Below are 17,882 nucleotides of genomic sequence, written 5' to 3'. Positions count from 1 at the left end.
ACCCAACAAACCAGGAATAGAAGGGAACTTCTTCAACCTAAAAAAAGGCATCTATGACAAACCCATAGCTAACACCATATTTCATAGTGAAAAACTAAATGTTTTACTCCTGAGATAAAAAATAAGATAAGATGTCCACTTTCACCACTTCTATTCAACATTTTACTGTAAGTTCTAGCCATGCAATCAGGCAATAAAAAAATAAAAGGAATCCATGTTAGAAAGAAAAATGTAAAACTAGCTCTTTGCAGATGACATGATATTGTATAAAGAATAAACCTAAGAGTAAAAACTGGATAAACTTCATAAAAAATTTTTTTTCTGTTCACCAAAAGACACCAGTAAGAAATCAAAAGTCAAGCAACAAATTGGTATAATATTCAGAAAACATATCACACAAAGTACATGTACGCAGAATATTTAAAGAAACCCTAAAACACAAAAAGAAAAACTAGCCGATAGAATGAGCAAAAGACTTGAGAGGACACTTCATAAAAGCCAGATGATTGGACACAAGTATATGAAATGATACTCAGTATTATTATTGAGAAGTACAAGTTAAAAATCACAACAGCATACTAATCCACATCTACCTGAATGGCAAAAATTAAAAAGACTGACAACAAATGGTAGCAAGCACATGGAACAATGAGAACTCTCAATCTGCTGATGGCAAGGTTTTTGGTAAAAGTTTTAATTTCTAACAAACAACACCTAGCCCTTTGGCCTATGTTCACTTCTGAGTTTTTACCTAAGAGAAATATAAACATGTCCACAACATACTTTTATAAAACTGTTCTTGACAGCTTTATTTACAATAGCCCCAAACTGGAAAAAATGAAAATGCCCAGCAAAAACTATCTTGAATCAAACCTCCTTCTAAAAGTTCAGTAAAGCAAGTTTCACATTAAAAAGTAATAGATATTATATAGAACCCATGGTTATAAGAAAAAAAGAGAAGCAGAATAAAATCTCTAACTTCCTACAGACAATAAATCATAAAAGATAAGCCCATAAAAACAGATTACAACTATAAACTATTTCCAAGGAAGCTTAAAGATGCTGCTGATAAAAGAACAAATTTGGGGCAGGAGGAGGAGGGAGATGAAGTAACAAAACTCAGAAAAAAATTAAAAAGCAAAGAAAAAAATCATTTCAGAAACAAAGACTAAAAAAGAAGGAACAAAGAGAAAAAAGGGAATACTTCTAAACATTAAAAAAATGAAGCCTCAAGAGAAACTGATTAAATATTGAGGATAGTCAAAGATCAGATACTCAAAAGTATAAGAAAACTTTCCAGGAAATGGAAAAAGTTGAAAATCATGTATTGGAAGACACAGGCCTGAGAACAGCAACCCAAAATGACAAATACCAAGACACATTCTAGTATGAATTACTAGAACTTTACTGAACTTTAGGAAAAGGGAGGGTGGGGGATATCCTTTAGGCATTTAGGCCAGATGTAGGCTAACTTTTCACAGACCCAAACAATAAATATTTTAGTCTTGTAGACCATAGGATGACAGTTAAATAAAATTCAAATACTAGTGTCTGGAGTCATGCTCATCGGTTTCTATATTGTCTATGGCAATGTACAGCAGAAGCAGCTAAATACAAAATGTAAGTGAATGGGCACGGCTATATACAATAAAACTGTGTTTACAATGGTCAGTAGTTTGCAAAGCCCTGATCCAGGCATACACTAAGTAACTTTATTTTTTTAATTTTTTATTTACTGACTTTTAGAGAGAGAAAGGGAAAGAGAGCAGGAAAATATTCATTTGTTGTTCCACTTACATTATGCATTCACTGGTTGTTTCTTGTATGTGCCCTGACAGAGAACAAACCTGCAACCTTGGTGTATAAGGACTATGTTCCAACCAATGGAGATACCCAGCCAGGGCTACTACGTAGCTTTGTAATGGAAATAATAGACTATTCTAAATTTTTAAAAATAATATGTGGTCTATTTTATTTTTTTAATACGTTTTTATTGATTTTTTGAGCGAGAGAGAAAGGGGGAGGGATAGAGAGAGAAACATCATTGATCGTCTGCCTCCTGTACACCCCCTACTGGGGATCAAGCCCAAAGCCCAGGCATGTGCCCTGACTGGGAATCAAACTGGTGACTTCTTGGTTCCTGGGTCGATGCTCAAGTGCTGAGCCACACCGTCCAGGCCTAGTCTAAATTTTTCAATAGCAATACTTTATACCAGAAGAAAAATGGAGTAACATATTTAAAACACAATAATCAAGGAAAGAACATGTATACCAAGGATTTTATATGCAACAAAAATAACTTACAAGAATATGGTGACAGACAAACTATTATCACTATGCAAGAACTCTGGGAATGTTGTGCCTATGGAGCCCTTTCTGAAAAATCTAATAGAGCACTTCAGAAAACCAAATTGACTACAGATATTGCATAAAAATTGGTGGTGAGCATCAAGCATAGAACATGTTACTAATAAAACTAAAATAAAATGAAGGTTGAAGGGAGAGAGTATAGCATGACTATATTCTCTGACAATGTAAGTATAGATTCAACTACTTAAAAGTGAGGGAAGAATGAGGACAGCACAGCAAAAAAAAAAAAAAAAAGTGTATATAAGCCTTCAGCAATCAAGTGTATGGTGAAAGTGCTGGCATTGCTAATTTGAGACTGTTGTGAGATAAATCTAATTAATATTTAGATTTCTAATCCAAGTCTGTCATTCACTGAGTCTTTGGGAGACAAGACACAGTATGGAAAAGGACAGAGATTTAAGATAGAGAAGTTAAAATCCTTGAAATTCTGACTATGGCCAAGTTAAAAAGGCAAGAAATCCTCTCCCCAAAAAGCAACCATTCAGGTGGACAAAACGACAAAAATTATTTTAGTACTGTGGAAGTCAACCAGAGGCATACAACAATTTGGGAATGCTTATAAAACTGCTCAACACAGGGTAGAATATTGAGAGTCTGTGCGATTCTCATCTGGGGCTGCTCCAGTCTCTTATCTTCCCACCTGCAAGTGCAGATGATTTGGCAAGCTGAGAGGACTGGCAGCACTGAAGTCACCATAAAGAGAGACTCACATGATTTAGAGAGTTGGACAATGACCACACTCAGTGGTATCATCAGTATAAGTTATAATTTTGGTATGTGATAATTTCTATGGCAGGCAAACTACAAGGGCCAATAGTTCTACTAGCCTTAAGTTGCAGGGGTTGTTGGGACAACCATACTGCTGTTTGAGGCAGCACACATGCACAGCAGAGACTAAGAAGGCCCAAGTTATCTACGTACTCTTGGCCAACCTTGTGGCTGCACACAGCAGATATGAAATGGATCAGTGGAAAATAAAAGCTGGATAGACTTGGAAAAGGCCTGAACTTTGAATGTGTATCCCACAAAGATCCACAGGGAGAGGAAGAAGCCTTAATGCACCAGACATTTGAGCACATTATGTATCTAATCATTAACTGAATCACAAAACTACGCAGACACGGGGTATGCCCTGGTATGTCAAGCATACTTGCAGAGAGAGAGATTTCATACATTTTGCCTGGAGAAGTTAGTAAACAAATAACGTTCAAGGGAAAAGATTCTGAATCCAGAGTGGCTACAATATGTTATATAAAACGGTCAGTTTTCAACAAAAAATTATGAGACTGCAAAGAAACAGAAAAATATGACCCAAACTCAGGAGGAGGGAAAAAGCAGTGAATATGTATTATATACCAGACTTACAACTACTCAAGGAGAAGCACAGGTAAGTGTTCAATCTACATAAGACAAAATTCACTCTTAATCCCTTACAAATTTGAGAAATTTCTATTTCTGGTGGCCATATCTAGCCTTTTCTGATTATAAAACATACATCGTTAGAAAAATTTTAAAGCACAGAAATATATGGAAAAAGCTCACCTAATTCCTCAATCTAGAAATGACTGAAATGAGGTTAAATATTACTCTGCTTATTTAAATATTTTTAAAATTTTTTTAAAAATATATATCTTTATTGATTTCAGAGAGAGGAAAGGAGAGGGAGAGAGAGAGACAGAAACATCAATGATGAGAGAGTAATTGATCGAGCCCACAACCCGGGCATGTGCCCTGACCAGGAATTGAACCCCTATCGCCTGGATCCCAGGTCGACACTCAACCACTGAGCCACGCCTGGCCGGGCTTGTTTAAATATTTTTAATCAATAGTTAGAATTACACTTCATGCAGAATGATAGACCATTCCCCCCCTTTATACTATGCACTCCTTACCAATGTTCTTGAAAAATCTAAAAATGTAATTTTTAATGGCCATGTGATATTCTAATATAGAGATAAACATTCTATAATTTATGTGTTTACTGAATGACCTGCTGAAAATTAAATTATTCATAATTACTAACATCACCTCAAATGTAAAATGTGTACATAAATTTCAGTCCATATTTCTGATTCCTTCCTTAAGATAGTTTCTTAGAAGTGAATTAGGTGAAAGATTATTAACATTTGGTAGTACCTCTAGAAATACTAACAAACTGCTGTTTGGAAAGATGGCTTCACCAGCAGAATACAAAGAGAGCCTTATGGCTGAATCATACACATCAGAATTTATTTTTAATTTTTAAATTGCTAATTGAAAGTAAAAATTATTTTAAATTGTAGTGATAACTAATAAAATTAAATGCTTTAATTATATTTATAGGCTACCTCTATTTCCCATTTTGTTAAGTGCCCGTGCATGCCCTTTTCTCTTTTCCTAAGAGAAGGAAAACACTTACCAACTCATTTTAATGAAGTCAGCATTACCATGATACCAAAACCAAAAAAAAAAAAAAACATATTAACTGGGCCAAGTACAGGTCAGTAACTGCCTACATAACAACATCTGTAATAACCTAATTTTATTACCCAAACTTAAAATATAAAGGGAAGAGTTTTAAACATACATATACAGCCTTGTCTTGATAATCCTACTATTCATGTTAGAATTTAACACATCCTCTAGGTTCCTTAGAGCTCCATTACTAGATAAGTTCTTTTCCATTATTAGTAATAGAATAAAACAGGTAAAGAATAGGAAATGACTACCCTAGGGAAATAAATCTACTAATGAAAATGATACAATTTAAGTAGATTACAACACAAAACAAACAGCAAGGGGGCAACATCATTTTGAAGTCTAAGATCTCATGACATTGGGGGCAAAAAATATATAATGAAAATCATTCCCACTTTTTCAACATTTGAACCAGATCTCATTTCAGAAATAGTAAAAGCTGATTACTCAGCAATCTAAAACTGGGCAATGAAGTTTGCTTTCTATTTACCTGCAGCCCAGCTAAAAGAAATAGGGGAGGGGGGAGTCTCTTCCCAATACTCATTATAAATTATAACATTAATTGTTAGTTCTCTACCACCTCTAAATTTCAGACACATCCAACAGCCTTTGCAACACTCACTTGGCGCTTCAAATTCAACTTATCCAAAACCGAATTAACTTTTCCCACCACAGCCCCATCTCCAAACTTGCTCTTCCTACTGTATTTTTCCTACTACTATAATCTTGATCACATGTAATATCACCTACCTAATCAGTCAATCCAGAAACCATCCCAAACATCCTAGTCATTCTTCTTCTCCTTTGTGCCCTATGGCCAATCACCAAATCCTGATGATTTTACCTCTAAAATATTTCTCAGACTTTTCTCCTTTAAATCCATCCTCTGTATTCCACAAATCTGCCTATTTCTTCCCATCAACTACCTTCAAAATAAAGACTAAACTCTAGCATTATATATATATAACTACAAGATCTACCTCAGTCATTTTTTCATTCCTATCTGCTGCCTCACTCTGTACTCCAGTAATAGTTTCCTGCCCACACTGTGAGGTATCATGCTTCTGCTTTTTTCTACCTAAAACATTCTTTCAACAAATTCTTATTCTCATCATTTAAAGTTCAGCCAAAGTATCATGTACCCCAATAAGTAACCACTTCCATATCTCCAAGCCTATGTAAGCCTGTGATTATCTCTACATTAACTCTTAGCAAATTATATTGAAATAATCTGTCTGTATATCTCTAACTGTACTAGACAGTAAGAGTCGTGAAGGCAGAGATCTTATCTGTAACTCCAGTAACCCGACACACAAGATAACTCAATCTTTGTTGAACTGAACTATAATTTTTCTTTCCCTCAAAAAAAAAAAAAAAATCTAGAGAACTGGGAGTGAGGGGGGACTATGTCACTGAAACACAATCTTCACAGCAGTAATCAATTTTTGCTCACAAAAACGGGCCTATAAATAAAACCAAAAATGTTCCTTCCTCATACCATTTCCTTCCTCTTCAGAAATCCCTGACCCCAAACAATATTTGAAGCAAACAATTATGGTTGCAAATTATCTCATGATAAGATTATAATAATGATATAAGCAAGACTCAGTTGATAATTTGCTACTGAGGTCTTGAGTGTATAAATTTCTATTAAAAAACAACAACACAAACAAAATAGCACATTGTATGAAGGATTCTTAACAAATTACCTAGGACTAACCCAATGTGCATTCCTACAAACAAATGTTTGCTGAATATACAGGGATAAGAGAGAAACAAAAGTGGGTAATAAAATAAAATTGTGAAAATATCAGAAATCAAATTTTAAAGGTAATAAAGTCTGTTTTCCCCCATAAAATTTGGTATATGTAAATTATAAATTGGCTACATAAAGAATATATGCATGCAAGGTTCTAGAGTAGGCTCCTGAGGAAGTTACTAGAGGAATAACCTCTGAAGAGGTACCAGTCTAGAATCTATCATTAAAATATAAAATATAAATCATTCTAGTACTTCATTTCTTCAACAGCAAAGAAGTTACTGGACATCAGATCTGTGAATTTCACTACATGTAAATTTTACCTAAAAAAAGAATTGTCAAAATGAGAAGTGAGTCATTAATTAATCCGAGCTGTTTTCTTCCTTCTATCACACACAACTCATCCCAAAGCACAATAATTAAGACAAACATTTACTACATGTAGTTAAAGTCTTCAGAATGGTTCATTATTAATAAAACAGACATTACTGGACCAGATGACCCCTTTGATCTCTCTAGCTCTAAATTTCTATGGGTTTGTTATTTATACTCTATTACAAATGGTATCACTACTAAATTTATATTAAAATTTATATTCATGAAAGAAAAATCTAAAAGTCATTGCCTTCGTTGACACCAAATAACATTTTCAAGAGTATCAGCAACCATTTTCACTGTCTATATTTCTCATTTGACTAATCTGAAATCAACAGCTTCAGGTACTGCAACTGTCCACTTTTACTTTCTACTACTTAAGCCTTCATTAAATGACTTCAGAGAAGGAGGAGGTTTCTCTGTCACTCCCACTTATCACCTAATAAAAGTCAAAAGTCAACTAGGGCCCTGGACAGTGTGGCTCAGTTGGTTGGAGAGTCGTCCCACACACCAAAAGGTTGTACAACGGGTTCAATTCCCGATTGGGGCACATACAAGAGGGAACCAATTGATGTTTCTCTCTCACAAAGCTCTCTCTCTCCCTTCCTCTCTCTCTAGAATTAATCCTCGAGTGATTTAAAAAAAAAAAAAAAAAAAGTCAACTAGGGCAGAAGGAATGAATGAATCCAGTATTACATAAAGCATCAACTCCAAGACTCTTCAATGAACCATTCCCAACAAAGTTGGTCCTTTTGGATCATAATTATTTCCCATGTATTACTTTCTCTTTTTTATTAACATCATAGAATTTTTCAAGAAACTATTAAATATAATAAACTTATAAACAAAAGCACTTCCCAAAATATAGGGAATATAAAAAAATTAAAGAGCTGCTGAGTTAGGTTAATAAACTTATGAGGGGCCCCCCCCCGAAGTATTTCTTCAAGGAACCAATAAATAAATAAACAGTATTTTCTAAAACCATGATCAATAAGTTTTCTCTAGAGGAACAAAATTTATGGGTTAAGAATACTGATGACTGCCTGGCCGGGCATGGCTCAGCAGTTGAGCGTCAACCTAGGATCCAGGCGATTGGGGTTCGATTCCTGGTCAGGGCACATGCCCGGGTCTCGGGCTGAAACCCCAGTCAGGGACGTGCAGGAGGCAGCCGATCAATGACTCTCTCATCATTGATGTTTCTCTCTCTCTCTCTCCCCCTCTCCTTTCCTCTCTCTGAAATCAATAAAGATATATTTAAAAAAAAAAAAATACTGATGACTAAAACACTCCATGAAAATGACATTATTTAGTTTGTTGACCACTAAAAATACTTAAGGCACAGTCATTCAGATAAATGTTTGTGTGTGTGTGTTTATTTTTGTTTAAAATATTACAGATGTCCCTTTTCCTCCCCAATGACCCATTCCACCCCTTCTCACCCCCCTCCCCAGGCCCTATCCACACCATTGTCTGTCTTTGGGTTGTGCATATATGTGTATGAATTCTTTGGTTAATCTCTCCCCCTCCACCTACCCACTCACCCACCCACCCTCCTCTGTCCCTCTGAAATTCATCAGTCTGATCCATGCTTCCATGTCATTGAATCTATTCTGTTCATCAGTTTAGTAAGTTCTTTAGATTCCACATATAAGTGAGATCATGTGATGGTTGTCCTTCTCTGCCTGGCTTACTTCACTTAGCATAATATTCTCCAGATCCATCTATACTGTCCCAAAGGGTACAAGGTCCTTCTTCTTTACAGCTGCATGGTATTCCATGGTGTATATGTCCCACAGCTTTTTCAGATATATGTCTTAAAATGCTACTATTAGCACCCCAACTGAAAACCTTGTATGTCCTCAGCAAAAATACCATTAGGGAAAAATCATTATTTGTTATGGACAGAATGAGACCGTATGTCCTTATGGTGAGGACGAACGTACTTGTACTTCTTTAACCTAAGCTTTAAAAGAACAGTAATTTGAAGATTAACTACCTCCAGTAAACATAATTTAAACAACTTGTAAAAAGAGTATTCTATTACATGGTATGAAAGAAACTCATACCAATAAAACTTCATAACACAATGTGTATTTTAGCAAAAATATAGGTTCTGATTCATAAGAACTGAGTACCAAAATACTCATGAAAACTTTTCCCCCCTCAAAAAGCACATAGGAAACTTGTCACTCTAGTCTACCGTTTATCATTTTACTACTATCCTTTCTATAAAATATACATATTCCAACATATATATTTTAATTTACTGGGGTCACCTTATACATACAAGTTACAAAGTACTTATGGATACATTAACAAAGACAAACTGAAGATCAAAAAAAGTGAAATTAATTTCAGCAGAGTTTTCCTAAGGGTGCTTTTTATTTAAGTAGTTCTCACCGAAACAGCAAAAGAACAGAGAAATAACTTATTTATACTCTTTTGACAAAAATTTCTATTTAAAGAAAATTAATTTTATACTAAACTTACTCTCTCTCAGGTCTGTAGAAATCTGAAACCCTCAGAACACATTAATTTGATAGTAAGAAAAGAACCAATAAAATGTTGACAAAGAAGAAAAATAGTTATTAACTTAAAAAATCTCAAAATTATGAAGGAAAACATTAAGGCCTTTGCCCCAAATAAATTTGCGTTGAGTATCTGAAATAATTTCCCACTATCTTACCACTACCCACATCAAGAAAAAACTAATTATGATTGAAGTAAACTGAAGAAAAGGTTTATGAAGAGTGAATTTTTAAATTACTAGTCAAAAGTGAGGTATAATCATAATTCTAACAGAAGTGCCCTCTTGTTTGCTACTACTAAATAAAAATATAAAAAGGTGTATTCTCAATGAGGAAAAAATGCATGATTGTTTAAAATGTGATTGTATTTTTCAAATAATTATTATCAGTACATCAGAAAATTAAAGGACTATATAATTATCTTATTTAACAAAATATATCAAAGCAGGTAAAGATCAGTGAGAGGTTAATCATTTTCAACTCAACAGGATAATCATACATATTTGGGAAATACCAGGAAGAAAACAATTACTACTAAGAGTGCTTTTTAAGTAAGTAGTAAACAAATAATCACCAGTTTTCCCCTCAACTAAAAAGATACTTACATGTTCTGGATGTTTTTCTTTAACAAGTAACATACTTTTTAAAATAAAACGTACTTTTAAATTCCTACTTAAAAATTACTTTAACTGGTCAACATGAGAAACTTAAAATATCAGGTTATGCTGCTAACAGGGTCTTAATCTTCCCCTTCTTATTTTTAGCAATGTCTCTGCTTTAGTTCCCAAAGAATTTCTCAATATAGAAGTATTGAGACCAAAGAAAGAAAACATTCCTCTAAACTATATAAACCACTATTACTAAATATTAATCCCAATTATTTATAAAGTGAACACTTTTTATAAAGTGCCTTCCAATAGTAGTTTTGTGCTTCTTTAATCAAAGTAGTAAACACATTTCCTTGTTCTTGAAGAACTACAGCTTATGAAAATCTGATTGCTACAAACTTAACTCAAATCACTGCCTATGATTCATGTTTAATCTGGACATATTTCCTTGTCTACAATCTCTCTAAATTAATACAGGAGAGCCTATGAATACATAAAACATGGGATCAGTAATATAGTCAACTGGCCTACTGTGACCTTGTATTACCATACTAACTGGGGGACTTATAGATGAGGTTAACAAACAAAAGGGCTGGCCAAACCTATAAACCATATTTATCTTTAAGGTCCCATGATTCTTCTTGGGACCACACTTAGTCTCACCCATCCTAACTGTCATATTAACAAGATTCCCAAAGGACCCCAAGAGGCCCAAGCTTCAAACTATGATTCTACCCCCCATCATCCCTTTCTCTCCTGGACGATTTTCCTATATGCCACAACTATCCTAATCACAGACGTTGCATAAAAGTTTTCTTCTAGACCTGGCCAGTGTGACTCAGTTGGTTGGAACATTGTCCTGTACACCAAAAGGTGACTGGTTCGATTCTTGGTCAGGGCACATACCCAGGTTATGGGTTTGATTCCCAGTTTGGGCTCGTGTGGGAGGCAACTGATTGGTGTTTCTCTCTCACTTTGATGTTTCTCTCCCTTCCTCTCTTTAAAAAAATCAATAATATAAAAATTTATTTATAAAGTTTACTTCTATATTCCACAGCCTCTGAACCCTCTCCAGTTTGTAAACTACAGCAAGTTTACTTGATAAACCAATCTGTGCCAATACTGTCGATAAAGGAGAGTATTTTAAAATTTCTCTTCCAGAAAATCTGTGATTTTAAACAGAGTATTTTAGAAAAAAATCCATAACACATGGGAGAAACACAAATAGAGTTTGGCATTGGCAATTCTTAAATTATACCTCACAGCCAACCACCTACTCTACGTATCTGTGATATACATCCAATTACAATATAATGTAGTTTAAATTTAAAAAATTAATGTAGTCATATAATCAGTAATAAACATATGCCTGGCTTAGATATGTCTCATGGCAAATGTCAAGTAAGTAGAGACTGAAACTGCAATTGTATGGTTTTACCATAAATCCCCTATCTGTTAAATCTTCTCATCCTCAAAGTAGAGCAAATGGTCCCCTGTAGTCAATCCAGTGAAAATGGTCAGGTAACTTTTTAACCTACCCCGAATTACTTAGAGGACACCATATATGAGTTCCTCTCAGTATATCTGATATTTAATATTTAAAGTGTCTTTACCAACGTGGTAAATTACAAATATAATTATAGAGTAGTTTTATTTTGAATTCTGACTGACCACTTTATTCTTTATCACATTAATACAAAGCTGAGCCCGGCCGGGTATGGCTCAGCGGTTGAGCGTCAACCTGGGATCCAGGGAATCAGGGTTTGATTCCCGGTCAGGGCACATGCCCGGTTGTGGGCTTGATCAATGACTCTCTCATCATTGATGTTTCTGTCTCTCTCTCTCCCTCTCCTTTCCTCTCTCTGAAATCAATAAAGATATATTAAAAATAAATAAATAAATAAAAATACAAAGCTGAGATCATTTAATACCACTTTATTCAATCTGCAATTAATTCTACAATTACATGTATAGAGTCTAGAGTTTTTCTGAACAACAGGTCCACGTTTTTTTTAAAACAGGATTGAATGGATTCTGTTATATAATAATCTTGTGAAGAAACCTCTGACCAGAAATCTCAAACATGGCATCAGCTAAATGAATTTGGGAAAGATACAACTTCCCCAATCCTTAATTTAACAGTGGAAAAAGAATAACATTACTAGCTCTATGTAGACTGAAATACTATAAAACATACCAATCCCATTTGCTTTTTTTCTGCATTCCTATTTAGAATTTCTAAATAGCTACAAGTCCACAAGGTTAAGGACTATACCACTTAGAGCTTTTATATCCTTTCAGAGTATTAGAAGGGTATTAGAGGAGTGCAGGTACTAAATGAATGTAGAATTAAAACAATTTGGGAGAATTCTTGAAGACAAAATCTACATACAATGCTCACTCAGCTAGTTGTAAACCAAATTTTATTAAAAAATAAAATAAAATATTATAATGCTTTATAAACTACCCAAAAAGTCATTAAAGTACAGATAAAGTCTACACTAGATCAATAATTTATTTTACATCCTTTTAAGTCACACATTTGGCTCTATTTTTTAAAACAAATTGGCTCAGACAGTGTCCAATATGCCCTCACCTCCACTTCCCACTTCCTATTCTTTCGGACCTAGAGGGTAAGTATGAAGTTCCACTCAATCCTAAAAGACTGCCTCAAATACGAGCTACATTTTGCCTTGACTTTCTTTATGACCTTGGGTGGGGAATCAACCAAATGAGGACTATAGTGATGTTTGTGTGTTCCTGTTTATTACTGAAATTTAATCCTAATATACCAACAATAGTGAAGTCTTCTAAACTGGACCTAGAAAGCTGAAAGCCTTTTAGTTATAAACATCAAATGATACATGATAAGAACCACGTTTTAAAAACTTAATTTGACTAGTCAGAAAAACACACACAAAACTATAAAGGCCCCAAAAGAACAAACAAGATTCTGAAAACCACCAACAGCCTCTTTAGTACCTCTCTTTACGGACTAGTCAGCAATGTAAAAAAATAATAATAGCCCTAGCCGGTTTAGCACAGTAGTTACAGAGCGTTGGCCTGCGGACTGAAGGGTCCCGGGTTCAATTTTGACCAAGGGCATGTACCTCGGTTGCCGGCTGGATCCCCTGCCCCAGTCGGGGCGCATGTGAGAGGCAACCAATCGATGTGTCTCTCTCATATAGATGTTTCTCTATCTCTCCCTTCCACTCTCTCTGAAAAATAATAATAATAGTAATAAAGGAGGAATAAAACTAGCTTTAACTAGTCATTTCCTTGCTTTAACGCCTAACAAACGAAAATTTAGAAGTTGCAAAGAATGGAAAGACAATATATTAAAAAATCTACAATCCGAAAATTAAAAAGATAAATCTATCATTTAGGCCATAAATCTATATGCTCATATTGGGCGGTAATCTTAGTATTGTTTTATTAGCATTAGAAAGGTAAATCCCTGCCTTGGAGGAACATCTACTCTAAGTACATTTCACTTCAGGATCTTAGAGCAGTTTATGAGCAATATCTCTTCAGGTTTCCCTAAGGTATTCTAAGTGCTTAACATCGTTCACACATCCAGCCACCACTAGGGTAAGAAGTAAATAAACACGATTTACTTATACACTTATTTACCAAGGAACTCTAGTCAAGAATGCAAAAGTAAACATCCATACAAGCATTTAATACTCAAAGAAAGAGTACAATACTACGGACGATAAGAGTCACCCTTAATTGACCACTAAAGAAACCAGAGGCCTTCCACATGGGCTGTTCTTTACTACCACTCCTGATTTGAAAAGAGTAACAATGTCAACTCAACATTTTAACAGTACGGAAGATAAACAGAACTTAGTGAAATCTCTTCTTCCAAATCCTCAAAAGGTGTTTATAAAAACTGAGATACAGCAACGCCCCCCTAAAAGCACCCTACTAGAAAGAATGAAATATAAAAAACATCAGGTGGCCCATGGTTAGAAAAGCTGATCTAACCCAATTATCCGGAGGGACCACAGGATTTGGGAGTAGGAACGTGAGATCGGGGTGGGGGTGGGTAGCAAAGTGAAATCTAACCCCAGAAATCACAACACAGGCCGCGCAGCCTGGGAGCTAAAGCTGGCGGGAAGTGAGCTCCCTTTCTGTTCCCAGGGGAAAGTCCAGAGAAGAGCGGCTCCACACAGCGGACGTACGAGGCGCCAATAGTGCATGCCTACCAAGGCGCGGGAGCCGCTGAAGAGCCCGGTGGAGAAGGGGAGGAGATCCCGGCAGACGGCCCTGGAAGAGGAGGAGGACTAAGGTTGGAAGCAGCGGCAGTGTCTGAACGAGGGGGATTACCTAACTGTGACGACAGAGAAGTGTCCTCAGGCTCCGGCGATGGTCCCGACTGCGCAACGTGAGGTGTCTTTCCCGCTTAGCCCGCAGCAGCAACAGAACCAGCTCCTTCAGCCAGTCGCCATTTCCCGCCTACCGACCTGCTGCACCGCACGGACAGGGACCCGGATGGAAAGCGGCCTCTCCGCGCAGGCGCTTTGACTTCCTCCTCCCCCTCCCGCCACAATTCCGCGAGGTGGGAGGGAAGGAATGCAGACGGCCACAGCGGCAAAAGAAAAAAAGAGAAAAAAACTTTTATTTCCTTGAAGAGCGTTGGAGTTCCTGTCTCCGGAAGAAACTCGGGAGGTCGAATTCCTGACAAAAATTGAACGCAGGGCCTTAGGACCGGATGAAATATGAAGACCCAAACCTATCAGAATACGCCAAGGGCCTGCGGGATATTTGTACTTTAGGGGCCGCCGTAGCTGGTTGTGTAGTGGTCGCAAGGGGGGGGGAAGTAGAGAGTAAAGCGTTGGGAGTGGAGAGGCGGGGATCCGAAGGACGGTTTTTCCTCCCGCTACTAACGGAACTGCTCAGGCAGAGCTGGGAGGGGGACGCGCCCTCGCCCCGGAGGCGGGGCTTAGGAGCGCGTCGCGCTCTCTGGCAGCTCGCTTTCAGTTACCCGGGCGCGCCAGGTGGGTGGAGCCAAGTGGGACGGGTGGGACTAACGGCTTGGCGCGCTGGAGGAGCTGGGCTTGGAGAGCTCTGCCTGGGGTCGGGTTAGAAGAATCCTTCGTCTTTTCTGGGATCCCGGCGGCCCCTAAAAGTCCTCTTCCGCTGCCTAGCCGCTGTAGCAGTTATTCATGGATCTGTTATGCGAACCCACGCCCTTCGACTCCTCGCGATGTCGGCGGTGGTTCTGCTGAAAAGTCAGATTATTCAGACAAATGGGTTTCTACCTGCAGTCCTGGGTCAAAAGTACCGTCAGCATCACAGGTGAAAATGTTATCAGTCCGGAGCGTCTAGTCCTAGTGGAATATCAAAAAAAAACAAACTTAGTGGTTGGAAGTGTACTGTTTACTAAACTCCAGCCACTTTCAAAATTCAGTCAGGAAATATTTATTGAAAAAGCACAATGTTAGGACCATACTAGTTGCGACAGATACAACAGTAAATAGACCCTGCCTTCCCGGAGTTCACAGTCTATTGAAGAAGACAGAATTTAAATACAGTGTGATAGAATGACCGGCGTTGTAAAAAACGAGAGGAGACGGTGAGGGGTGTGGGAAGGCTTTCTTGAGATGACATATAAGTGTGACATAAAGAATTGATGCTACAGAGGAAGTGTGTCTAGGTAAAGCAAACAACGGATGGGAAGTTCCAAATACGAGATTGCTTTGAGCAGTTGGGGAAGTAGTTCTGTGCACCGGGAATAGAGATGGGGGGAAGACAGTGGAGAAACGTGAGGCTGAGAGGTAAGCAGAGAATCCCTGTAAATCTGGTTGTTTCAAAGTGTGAAGCAGGTGGGCTGTCTTCTGAAACCCTTATATACTACAGATGCTGCCAGAACTCAAGTTATTTGCACCCTAAATCTTCCTAGTACAAGAATGCTCCAAATGCGACATTTATTGAGAGCCCATGGAATACTGCATGCAGAATCGGTAACAGTCCACAAAATAATAGATTCCTGAAAAACTAATTAGAAAGCAACAAATAATTACTGATTATCTAGTGTGTATCATAGAAAGCAATAGAATATAAACAATTACCCCAATTACGGCTAAAATAAATTTTAAATCAGGTAAAGATAGATTTCTCTAAATATGTTAGAAGTAGTAATTTCAAACTTTCAGTCTCTTAAAACAAGTAAAATATGCCATTTACAGGGCACTTTTGTATGCATTTATATGCACTTTGATTTCCCCAACAACCCTGTGAGACAGGTATATTGGTCTCCCCACTCTTGAGTTGAAGACACTGACTTTTTTTTTTTTTTTTAAGGAGGGGAGATAATCCTGGCTGGGTATCAGTTGGTTAGAACATCCTCCAGATACACCAAGGTTGGGAGTTTGATCCCAGTTCAGGACACATGCAAGAATCGACCAATGAAGCCCGGCTAGTGGTGGCTCAGAGGTTGAGCATGGACCTAGAATCCAGGAGATCACTGTTTGATTCCTGGTCAGGGCACATGCTGGGGTTGCAGGCTCCATCTCCAGTAGGGGTCATGCAAGAGGTAGCCAATCAATGACTCATCATTGATGTTTCTCTCTCTCTCCCTCTCCCTCTCTCTCTCTCTCTCTCTCTCTCTCTCTCTCTCCCCTTCTCTCTCTCTCTGAAATCAATAAAGACATTTTAGAAAAATATATGAACTTAAAAATGAATTCTTATATTTAGATGCAAAGCAGTAGCCAACGGGGGGAGGGAGGGGGAACACAGTGCAAAAAAACTAGTGGAATGCATGCTTTTTAAGCTATTCAAAATTATGCTATAGAAAAACATTAATGAAGTAGGGTGTTCACTAAGTAATGTCCTAGAAGTATCTTGGATCTTCAACAGTCTTTCAGTAGTTCCCACATTTCAGCGTATATGGAATATATCTTTTTTGCTCAATATATAAGGCATTCCTATATTCTATCTCTGAGTCATATTTTTATCTCTTATTTATCACTCACTAAGGAAGTAATATAATAAATATTGAAATATCATAGCTTTCACTTTGTTCCAATATTGTGATCACTTGATGGCAATGATTACCTAAAACTTAAACATGGTTGCCCTAGCTGGTTTGGCTCAGTGGTTAGAACATTGGCCCTTGGACTGAAGCGTCCGGTGTTTGATTCCAGCCAAGGGCACATACCTCCGTGTGCAACCAATCAATGAGACCCATCGATTTCTCTCTCTCCCCCTCTTCTGCTCTCTCTGAAAAGCAATGGAAAAACTATCCTTGGGTGAGGATTAAAAAAATAAATAAATCTTAACATGGTCAAAACTAAATTCAGTTTTCTCTCAAACCTGCTACTGTGTTCTCCACCTTACATAATAGTTTCTCTTATATCTAATGTCAAATTCATTGTAAGTGCAATAAACTAAACCTTCAAAATCTATCCTGAATCCAAACACTTATCACCTCAGCTATCTTCCTAGTTCATTCTTGAACTTCCTTTAATCTCTCCAACACAGAAGCCAGAGTAATTACTTTAAACCTTTTTAAAATTTTATTTATTTTGGAGAGAGAGAGAAACATCAATTTTGTTGTTCCATTTATTTATGCATTCATTGGTTGCTTCTTGTATGTGCCCTGACTGGAAATCGAACCTGAAACCTTGGTGTATATGGACAGTACTCTAACCAACTGAGCTGTGACCAGGGACTTTTTTAAACCTCTCTATAAATTTTACATCACCCTTAAAATCTAGTCTTTTACTATGCAAGGGCCTTCATTAGCTGACTCTTGGCTACTTCACTGACTTCATTTCC

At 37.1% G+C, this 17,882-nt stretch overlaps 1 protein-coding gene across 4 annotated transcripts in view; it reads right to left on the bottom strand.

Annotated features, from left to right (window-relative positions):
- CTDSPL2 (CTD small phosphatase like 2) overlaps nucleotides 1–14,603 on the bottom strand; it is a 71,256-nt gene extending 56,653 nt beyond the window's left edge. For 2 of the 4 annotated variants that reach the window (XM_081157135.1, XM_081157137.1), the window contains exon 1: nucleotides 14,430–14,603. The gene's annotated coding sequence lies outside the window, so the exon portion shown is untranslated. The remainder of the gene's footprint in view (nucleotides 1–14,429) is intronic. The other 2 variants (XM_081157138.1, XM_081157136.1) reach the window with 2 other exon arrangements.
- Between the last annotated feature and the right edge of the window lie 3,279 nt (nucleotides 14,604–17,882).

The sequence above is a fragment of the Miniopterus schreibersii genome (assembly GCF_964146895.1).
Source record: "Miniopterus schreibersii genome assembly, chromosome: 1".
Classification (NCBI taxonomy): domain Eukaryota; kingdom Metazoa; phylum Chordata; class Mammalia; order Chiroptera; family Miniopteridae; genus Miniopterus; species Miniopterus schreibersii.
Note: the sequence above shows the minus strand (reverse complement) of the source record. Positions and strands in the feature narration are given on the sequence as shown.